The sequence below is a fragment of the Mustelus asterias genome, chromosome 7 (assembly GCF_964213995.1).
Source record: "Mustelus asterias chromosome 7, sMusAst1.hap1.1, whole genome shotgun sequence".
NCBI lineage: Eukaryota > Metazoa > Chordata > Chondrichthyes > Carcharhiniformes > Triakidae > Mustelus > Mustelus asterias.
The window spans coordinates 122,397,965-122,409,183 of NC_135807.1; positions in this window are offsets into that span (position 1 = coordinate 122,397,965).

An 11,219-nucleotide genomic window follows, 5' to 3' on the forward strand; every position below is an offset into this window, starting at 1 on the left:
ACAGAAATTGATAAATTCTTGATTTCTCGAGGAATTAAGGGCTATGGGGAGAGAGCGGGTAAATGGAGTTGAAATCAACCATGATTGAATGGTGGAGTGGACTCGATGGGCCGAATGGCCTTACTTCCGCTCCTATGTCTTATGGTCTTATGGTCTAAGTGCCTCCAGTTGCTCAGAATTAAATTCAGAGTTCCCAGCCTTAAGGACCAGCTGATGTCACTGCAAGGCGGCTGCAAATTTCAAAGTTTGTCTGTCTAGGAGGATAGTAAGTGGGTGACTACCTGGCGGTGTATGAAGAGTCAGGCTGCACAGGATTTTTCTGTGTGTGGCACTCACAAATGGGTTTCCAGTGCTGGGACCTGTAAGCATTACGACGCATCAAAGGATTGCAGTCGCGAGCAGGTTTTTTCAAAGTGGGGGGGGGGGGAGGTCGCAAACCGCAGGTGGGTCGTGGGATGTTGAAAATGGGTTGCCGGGTAAAATCTTGCTGCCCTATAAACTGAAACTGTACAAAAGAATGGGGGATGTTCTGTGATCATGATTTTAAAAAACACGGCCGTTCGTGCCACACTCCCGCTGCAGCAAAGTCGGAGAATTTGGCGCCCAGCCAAATCTCTGTTCACTGCAGCGGGATGGGAAAATCCCGCTGGCGTGCACAGCTGGAAAATTCCGGCCAGGGTGTTCTGTGATCCTGTTTAAAAAGTGCAGGATGTTCTGTTTATAAGGCACATTTTACATGATAGAGTATCTCTCAGACGACATAGTCAGCAAGAGGACTTTTGATGTGGAGGAAAAGCTTAGTATTGCCTGATACAATTCAAGTTACATGCACTTTATGAAAGTAAAAGGTAAGACTCTGCCTGAGCAAATTTCCCGCCGTGAAGGCAGGCTATAACTTCAGAGTTTGACGAGTATAGTCATTATTTCACAATCCAACTCATTATTTTTCCCGTGTGCGTAAAAATATTTTGCTGTTAAATCAATTTCAAAATGAGATGATGTCTGAAAAACAGGAAAACCATTGAGACGTTTTATTTATTTTTTAACTACGGCTGTATGTGAGAAAGGATAATTAACACATTAACCACAGACTTTCTTTGGATGCAGCAAAATGTTGTTATTGATGTGACATATCCCACCTGCCAGGGAGGTTTATTGACGGGATGGTAACAGATCGAAAATTGGTGATTGCCCTATTAGGTTTCCACCTAAAAGCAGAATGCTGAAATGGTGAGCTCTGCATTTTAAACAAGAAATCTGTCACAAATAAAAAGCAGTCAATTTTCAGTGGATGTCTGATGTACAGTAAATGAGAGTATTGTCTGATTTTAGACATTAATGTCTAACACCAATTTCCTTTGTGTCAGAATATGACCCGAATAAATTGGAAAATGGATCTGAAACGGACCCCCTGAAGTTTAATATATTGTATAATGTTAGAACTACACATCTCAGGTGACATGGGTCAATGAGGGATGGTCATTTGGTAAAAGTGGGTCACCGGAAAAAAGTTTGAAAAACACTGTTCTGGAGCATATTTCCAGCATGATCTTATGACTCCATTGCAGAAATGCATTGGTTATAGGGAAGTCAATAATCAGGAGGATAGGCAGGCATTTTTGAAATTATCTGTGTGAATCATACATTGTGTGTTGTTTCTCTGGTACCAGCTAGGGTAAAGCACATCAATTGAGTGCAGAACATTATATAGTAGGCTGAGTTAGTGGAGGATTGGTGAAACAGCCAGAAGCTATAATTCATATCGGAACCAATGGCATAGGAAGGGAAAGGGTTAGGGTCCCACAGTCAGAGTTTCAGGAACAAGAGAGAAAGGGAAAAGCAGGAATCTCTGAATTATGGCCAATATCAGTGAGTACAAGAACAGATATGTCTGGAGACATGATGCAGGAGGGAAGACTGCCAATTCCTAGGGAATTGGGTCCAGTTCTGAGCAGGATGGATCTGTACAGGATGGATGGGTTGCATCTCAACAAGACTGAGACTGAAGTCCTTGTAGGGAAGTTAACATTGTGGGGGAGGGTTTAAGCTCATTTGACAGAGGAAGGGAAATAAGGATGAAGCATCAGAGATGTTTCAAACTTCATAGATTTAGAAAGAGAAACATCATGAGAATGAAGAGTAGTTCAGAAATAAGAGGAATTAGGGAGAAATTCATGACATACTTGTGTTTGGAGTGCGTGTGCATAAATGCAGGAAATGTGGAATTAAAGGTGGGTAGGCTGCAAGTACAAATTGCTGATTGTCAAACTAGGGGAGGAATGGGCATTCGATATTCTTAGCTGTAGCGTATTGAGGAAAGATAAGGATAGAAAAAAGGAAGGAATGATTAAAGCAGTGATGTACTTATTGAGGGATCAAAGACAAAATCTATTTGGGTAAAGTTAAGCAACTGAAGAAGAGCAGTTTGCAGATGATATTTAACTCAGAAATGTAGTAAATGGTGAGGATTGTAACAGATTTCAGGAGGGCATAGACTGGTGAAATGGACAGAAATATGGCAGCTAAAATTTAATACCGAAAAGTTAAAGATTTTGTGATGCATTTTGGAGGGAAGAATGAGGAGTGGTAATATAAATCAATAGTACAATTCTAAAGGAGGTGCTGGAACATGGAGACTTGGGTGTACACATACATAAATCTTTGAAGGTAGCTAGATAATTTGATAAGGCTGCAGAAAGGTTTACAGGATACTTAACTTTGTAAAAGTTATGCTAAACTTTCTGTCCATTTCACCAGTCTATGTCCTCCTGAAATCTGTTACAATCCTCACCATTTACTACATTTCGGAGTTAAATATCACCTACAAACTGCTCCTCTTCAGTTGCTTAACTTTACCCAAATAGATTTTGTCTTTGATCCCTCAATAAGTACATCACCGCTTAATGGACAGAATTATGTTGGAAGAGGAAGGTCCCGATGCCAGGAACCTTATTTGAGTCCCAAGCCTGGGTGGGCAGGCAACGGCACGGCCTCAGCAATTTTCTCAGAGGCAGCCTCTTAATTGGCCACCACCAAGTCCAATTAAAGATGGTGGACAGGATACTGATGCTGCCTGGCCAACTGGAGGGCTGGCAGCTCTGGAGCTCAGCGATGCTACCAGGAGAGGAGGACATTGCTGGAGTAGATGGGAGAACACGAGCGAGAAAGTGATTTGAATTTAAGAATTAGGTGGCCATAGGCAGTGGGTGCCACCGATAAAATGGGAGACTTCTCCTGATGCATCTTTGGAGGACTGGGAGTAGTCTTTCCCAGCTTCAATGGCCCTTGGGAAGCTGCTGGAAGACTACTTCCAACCAGCTGGCAGCCTCTCCACATGGCGGGAGGCCTGTTCTGCCACTAGCAAAATGCTAGTGGCCTAAAAAGTTGTCCTTCGTTGGGTCATTAATTATTCAGGTTGGCCTCCTGCCTCTGGTGGCCAGCCAAGCCACTGCCACTTCTGCTGCTGGGAAACGTTTGCAGGATTCTCTCAAAGAGATGGACTTTCTGCAATATACAAAGTTAGTTGTAGTCTTGTTACCAAGTGAGTTTTCTGTATTGGTGGACTCGAAAAGGAACAGTCCTGGAGACCTTATGATGTTGCAGTCTCCAGCAGATGTTGATGTCTTCTCTGCTGCTGTTGTTTCTGCAGTTGCGGTTTGCAGGCAGAACTTAAAGATTAAAGGGGAGACCGACATGGTTCTTTTACTATTTGGTTTTCCACAGTCCCGTTTTCCAAAGATGGTGTTGTGCTTCAATGCATGAGTGAAAACCTGGGCTATTGTTTGCAGACTTTCACCCTGGAGGGGTGTGTTAGAACATTCACCATCATAGGGTTTCAGAATGACCCATTTAAGTCAGGAAAGACCCATTTGGTGGTTTCAGGAGTTAAGTAGTGACACTGGAATATGTCCTTTTGTCTTTTCAAGACACTGTTGTAGTTTGAATCGATGATGTGGAGATGCCGGCGTTGGACTGGGGTGAACACAGTAAGAGTTTTAACACCAGGTTAAAGTCCAACAGGTTTATTTGTTTGCAAACACCATTAGCTTTCGGAGCGCTGCTTCTTCGTCAGATCTACTCCATCTTGAACTCCTCATTGAATCAATGTTGATCACCTGGCTTGATGATAATACTAGAGTAAGGGAGATGCCAGGCCATGAGGTTACAAATTTTGGTTTAATACGCTTCTGTGGCTGCTGATGGCTCACAGCTCTTCACGGATGCCCAATTTTGAGCTGTTAAACCTGTTCAAAATCTGTTCCATCTAACATGGTGGTGTGTGAGAAGAATGATCATTTCCTCAAGGACAGGGCTATGCTCAGTCCTACCAATACTGCCGTGGACAGATGCATTTTGAACAGGTCGATTGTTAAGGCAATGTCAAGTATGTTTTTTCCTCTTGGTTCCATCATCATCTGCCACAAGCCTGGTTTGACAGTTTCATCCTTTAGGGCTTTGCTCGGTCAGTAGTGGTGTCACTGAACCACTGTTGGTGATGTACATTGAATTTGCTTCTTCCATGGTATTCAACATGAAGGAGTAGCTGATGCCATGAGATTTTATGGGGCCTGGAGTCAATATTGAGAATACCCAGAAAAACACTGTCCTTACTGTTTAACACTCTGCTATGCAATTAGCTGCCTGGGCCGTACACTAATTGCCTCCCTAAACTCTTCTGCCTTTACCATGCTTTCCTCCAAGACATCCTTAAAATTTACCTTTACGACCAATATTTTGATCATCTGTCCTAATATCTCCTTATGAGGCCCAGTGTCATATTTTGTTTTAAAATGCCACTGAGAAGTGCCTCGAGATTTAAAGGCACTATATAAACGCAAGTTGTTTCTGTTCTGGATTCTCCTCTTATCAAGTGGATAGAATAAAATTGGAGTAGGCTTTTCAGTGAAATCAGGGAACACCTTTTGCACACAAAGGGTAGAGGAAATCTGAAACACTCCTCTTTCCAATCAAATGTGGTGTCAATTTAAATTCTTAAGACTGAGATGGATAGATTATTGTAATGCATGGTTAGCATCTTTTTAAAAAGTATCTTAAACAAGAGAAAAGTTCATTACATTGTAAGTGCTACATAAACATAAGTAGTTTGGGTGCTTGCGTTTTCTGCAGGCACTTAAACTGCAGATTTTCATGTGAACAGATTAAAAAGTGTAGGCAAAGTTAAGAGTTTACATTTTTATCTTAAAAGATAACTTCAAACAGAAGTTCTCTTCACATCAGCTCAATTCCTTCCTTTCAACAATTATCCCCATTTTACATTCAAATTCCCAAAACAAAAGTCTGAAAGTTATGGGGAAACATTTTTCTTCTCATCTCTCCTGAAGGTTGGCAGCCTTCCTGGTACTTCACCAAAATAATTGATCTGCTTACACAAAAGCTGGGAAATTATTGGGAATATTATTTTCATGTCAATGGAAATGATAGGAGGCGCAAGGAGTCACACCCGAGCATAATCTGGTCTCCCACCCCATAGATACCCTCCTTCAGTCACTGCAGCACAATTCTACAGTCCATTATCTCCATCTCAGCTATTCTCATCACCTCTCTGAATTGGTCATTCTCCACAAAACCTTTCCTGTACTCCCATGGTAAAGCCATCTTGGATCTCTTCATTCCATCAGTGACCACCTATCAATCCCTAACCCTTCCAAGTCCACATTCTTCTGCTTCGGTCCCTGGAAACAAAACTCCTCACGTCATTTCCAACATCACATTAAGGTAAACTCTTTCAGCTATCAATTGATTCACTACCTTACCTCCACCTTTAATGCTGCTGTTTCCCACCCTGGTCAACCCACCTTTAAATTCAAGGAGTAGGCTTAAGTGTATCTCATGCACATGGGCAATACGGTGGCACAGTGGTTTAGCACTGCTGCCTCATAGCACCAAGGACCCGGGTTCAATTCCCGATTTGGGTCATTGTCTGCGTGGAGTTTGCACGGTCTCCCCATGTCTGCATGGGTTTCCCCCCCAGTCTGAAAGATCTGCTGGTTAGGTGCATTGACCCGAACAGGTGCCGGAGTGTGGTGACTAGGGGAACTTCAGAGTAACTTCACTGCAGTGTTAATGTAGGCCTTATTTGTGACTAATAAATTAACTTTAACTTTATCTGGTTTTGCCATACCTCAAGATCTGACTGAACCACTGACTCTGTCAAAATCATCCTCACATTCAAATCCCTAAGTTATTTCAACCATCCACAACACCCACTTGCCACTCCTCCCTCTGTACTAACATTGGCAGCCACAACCGCAATTGCTTAGGCATCACATCCTTTTTACACCTCCATCTCATTTAAATCCACAAACTTGCTCCCAATATTTAATTGCCTGGCACTGCTTTTTTCAGGATCTTGCCTACTATTCTGCACAATATGCTCTACTTAAGTGAAAGTGGTTGAGTGCAATTTGAGCAGTCGCACGGTAGGAATTTAGCAGTCCTTACATTTGCAATTGACACACTGGTACCAATTGCATTGCCACTGAGAATGTCTGATCACAAAACATGCAAGTAGTGATAGTTTGTATTGTTATTTGCATGACTGAATGCTTATTATGCTGTATACTAAAAGTCAAAGGAGTTTAAGGAATAACTCAAATGGTGTGTAGAAGTTTATTAAATGCCACTATTGGTGACAGAACAGACATGGGGAGCTAGACATGAGGTTAAGTTGTGGGAATGATGGAAAGAAAATCAAAAGAATACAAGGCTCATTAGCCCTTACAAAAGAGGGGTATGGGTAAAGAACATTTGAGCACCAAATTGACATCAACATGGAAATTTAGGTGAACTGGACCAAGGCAATTTCTTCCAGGTAATGCAAACTATAAGCATAGCCTTTCAGCTTTGTAACTTCTGTCGTACCCAAAAATCCAAAACATTATTAATTTCTTCCACCGAACATTTTGTCATTATCAGTGAAAATGGCATTGGTTATGTATTGTTGAAATTTGCAACAATGGCACTCCCTCCTGGTTGGGCTCTGTATCAAGGAGTTTAATCTTTTATAGGCATACTTTTCAGAGTGCAAAGTACTGTGCCTTTGACGTATTTTGATCATATTTCTCTGCAGGAGTAGCGCAATGGCACAGTGGTTACCACTGTTGCCCCACAGTGCCAGGTACTTGGGTTCGATTCCCAGCTTGGGTCAGTGTGGAGTCTGCATGGGTTTTCTCCCAGTCTGAAAGATATGCTAGTTAGGTACACTGGCATGCTAAATGCTCTGTGTACTTGAGCAGGCACCGCAGTGTGGTGACCAGGGGATTTTCACAGTAACTTCATTGCAGTGTTAAAGTTTATTAGTGCCACAAGTAGGCTTACATTAGGATGTTTCTAGCAGGCCCTGGAATTTTATCAGCACCATGTTGCCTGTGATCAGTGTCCTTTATGGTTACTGAAGCAGGAGAATTGAAGCAATATTTTAATCCGAACTAATGCAGTGTTCCGTGGTTTGAATGTGTCCCCTCCTTGATCAGAGTTAATTGACAGGTTATATCACGTGACTGAGGACAGCTTTTCCCCCCACAGAGCATTTTAGTTTTAACTTTGTCTACAGTGGCTGCCAGAAGTTGGAGGAAGAAAAGTGTTACTCTGAACTTTGAGAGCCTCAGGGGACCAAAACTAGAGCCTCAGATTTAAAAGCTGCAAATCCAGCATCACATTAACACTAAAAGCAAGTATGCTCAAGGTGAATGGCAATTTACATTGGAACAGATAGCTAATTGGTGAAAGCTATGCTAATTATTTGTTATATTTGAACCGTGTTCATAAAAAGATTTCTAGTGGGTCACTTCATACCTGGAGTGAAACAACTTATGCTCATCCAAGCCAAAATCAAATGTAAAATTAGGGTCTAGGCTAACTTAACGGTTTGGAGTTTCAGGTCTAGGTCTTAACAGCAGATTTACGGGAGTACTGTGGCTAAGAACGGTTAAATTTATTAGGACATAGGCTTGTATTCCCTTGGATAAAAATCAAGGGAGTAATTGATTGTTGGAGATTTTAAATAGAGCTTTGAGATTGCTGAGTTATTTCCAAGTTTAGGTAAGATGCAGGCAGCAGGGAAGACTTGTCAATGTTTGGAAAAGCAGCCAAGAGACTGTCAGCTCCTTGGAGAGAGATAAACCCAGCCCTATTTAGAATTCAAGTTGATAAAAGAACAATTTTTTTTTTAAACTGGAAGAACTTGCAGTAATCCTCAATAAAAAGGCAGGTTACTTCAAGAAATCCAACTAAAACAAGAACAACTTGGTTGCTGTTTAAAACCAGTGCAACAGTCTCAAGAAAGACTGGGCGGCCCAGTAGCACAGTGGTTATTAGCACTGCTGCTTCACAGCTCCAGGGACCTGGGTTCGAATCCCGGCTCGGGTCACTGTCTGTGTGGAGTTTGCACATTCTCCGTGTCTGCGTGGGTTTCCTCCGGGTGTCAATTGGAGGGCCATTTAGCCAAATGGTAATAGAAAGAACCTCAGAAAATATTGTAACTTGGCCAATCGCTGTGATTTCATATTCTGATTGATCCCAGGAAGAGTGAATGAACCATATATATTTCCTAAAGAAAATTTTGGGGAGTAGTAGAAATGATCAAGATCATAGTAAGCTCTATTATAATCACCAATAAATGTTGGTTAAAAATTTTGCTGCACAGCTGTCAGTTAATTGATGTGATCTATCACTCAGCACCGATCAGTCTCCACACATCTATTTGCCTCACCTACTTATGGTAGTGAATTCCACGTTCTCAGTATTCCTTATTTACTACCCCCAGCATGCAAATACCATTTCATAATAAATCAATACACAAGGTGGCATACCAGTGTAATGAATTTCCTTCTAGAGAGATGCCCCATTAGGTATGTTGAAATGGTACCACTTGCTCTCCCAAAAAGCATGAGGATGCAGTGTACAACACAAGTTAGCCCATTTCAATTATCTGCTTATGTCCCAAGTTGCAGAGCCCCATGATCCTGACCCCAGGGCCCACATTTAATAGCCTAGTTTTCTGTAGTTGTTATTCAAGTATTGGTTTAAAAAGTGGAGAAAGGACAAAAACTGATTCTGTAGTTTCAAACATTAGTTTGCCATGGTGTGATAACTCTCACCCGTAACAGAGCTTCTACCATTATAAGCACCCTAAACTCAGTCAGATTGAAATATCTTGCAAATACCCAGATTGTTGCAACAGCCTAGCATTCAAATCTATTTAGACTAGTTTCAGCTAAAGCCGAAAAAGTGTTCAATGGAGGAAATTATACAGGCTTCACCACTGCCTAAAGTATACCAAAACAGGGAAAAAAGGCAAGGCCAAATAGCATGGCTGCAATAGGCAGATGCTTCTGTCTTGGATACATCACATTCTGTTCCTAACCCATACTCTTTCAAAAACAATTAGGAACGGGTAGATGAAAGCAAAATACTGGCTATCTAACACAACAGCATATATCAAGAGAGAAACTGTGAATGTTTCAAGTCTGTATGACTCGAGCTGTAGGAGGAATGGGTAGTCACTGCAGTGGATTCCAAATCCACAAATTCCACAGCAAGAGATTTCAACCCTATAAGCACAAACATATTAGGAAATAGAACACACAAAACTTGACATTTGGGTAAGCACAGGTCTGCACATCTGCTGAGCACTTAAAGTTGGAGGGACCGCATCACACAATTGTGACCACAACTGCAAAAGATTTACAGTTTAATAGATACGGCTTAGTATGGAAAGACAAAGTGATATATTTTGGAAGAAAAAGGATATTCATCTTATATATTAAATGGAGAGTCAGAGGACTGCAAACAAATAGATGAGGGATTCACTAGTTGTGTAAAAACAAAAGTACAGAAGCAATTAGGCAATGTGATCACGGTTTGTGCTTTTGGATATGCCATTATAGCAAAAGTAAGGGGGCTTGAGAAATTTTCACCAGACCTGGTGTTGTGACTTGAAAAGGAGTTTCCAATGAATGGTGATGGCACAACTTGGATTACAACAGCATGTATTTTTTTTTAAATTAGCGCAAATATATACAATAGCCAGAGTACTCCACAGGAGTTAAAGGTGAAGATTGAAACAAATCTTTGGGATGCAAGATTCTGAATGACAAAACACTGCTTCAACAATGTTCAAAATTAGAAGTTAATTTGACTAAAGGAGTATTAAACAGTTTGAGAATGTGGAGGAGTGAAGTGAATATCTAGACGTACTGTCCATACCAATTTGATGTCCTCAGTTTCCCCAGCCAAAATTGATCCTGTTCTCACATGGACTTAACAACTGGACAGCAATCAGGAATACATACTTCTTCCTTCCCCCAGCTTGGGGAAATTTATGAAATTGCAGTCATTCTACTGTTAAGCATCCCAAGATCTTAACAGATCAAATCAGACACTTGCCTGCATGATCTGGCATGTAGCTACTGATTAAAATGGACCGTAGTTCATTCAAATACACAAACTAAAAACAAAGCAAACAATTGCATCCACCACAATTGTAGCTTTTATCTATTCTTTGCATTACAAATCCATTCCAGACAAGTGCAGAAGGCAAGCAAAAAAAGTTAAACACCTGCAACATTTAAATAGGGTCAATTGAACAATAGTATTCAGTGAGAGCAGAGCCACAATAATTTGTAACAATTCAGCTTAATCTCAATCATGAAATGCAGTCTGCTTAAATTAAATATTGTTTACGGTTATACATAGACCAGGCCGAGGTTATATCAAAATTGCATCTCCCTAGGGGTTAAAAAAGTAAAATGTATGGATAAATGGAGACAAGCCAGCATACACTTTGAAGATGGATTTAAATGGCCCATTAGAAAGCACCATTAGTAACTGACAAGTGCAGTTTTTTTGCCTAAAAGTTACACTCACCTCCACTTTCTCTAGATTTCATGCCTTTTCACCGAAAGGAAGCTGGGGAAAGGAGCAAGGTGGTTGGTTGCCATGGTGGCCTGCACATTGAGGTTCCATATCATTTTGTTCCATAAGTGCACAAAGTACGTGGGATGGTTCAGTCAGCATTTAAAGAGTCATTTGGAGGGAAGAAAATCGACCCATGTCAGAGAATCAGACTTAAATACCTGGGCAGTCAGCAACCCAGGTATTGCCGCTTCTTAAAATACAAAGAAACATTTGAAACTGGTCAATTTTCCATGTATTGAAAACCTGGTGGGGTTATTGGATTGTCAGACTGGAAAAAAAAT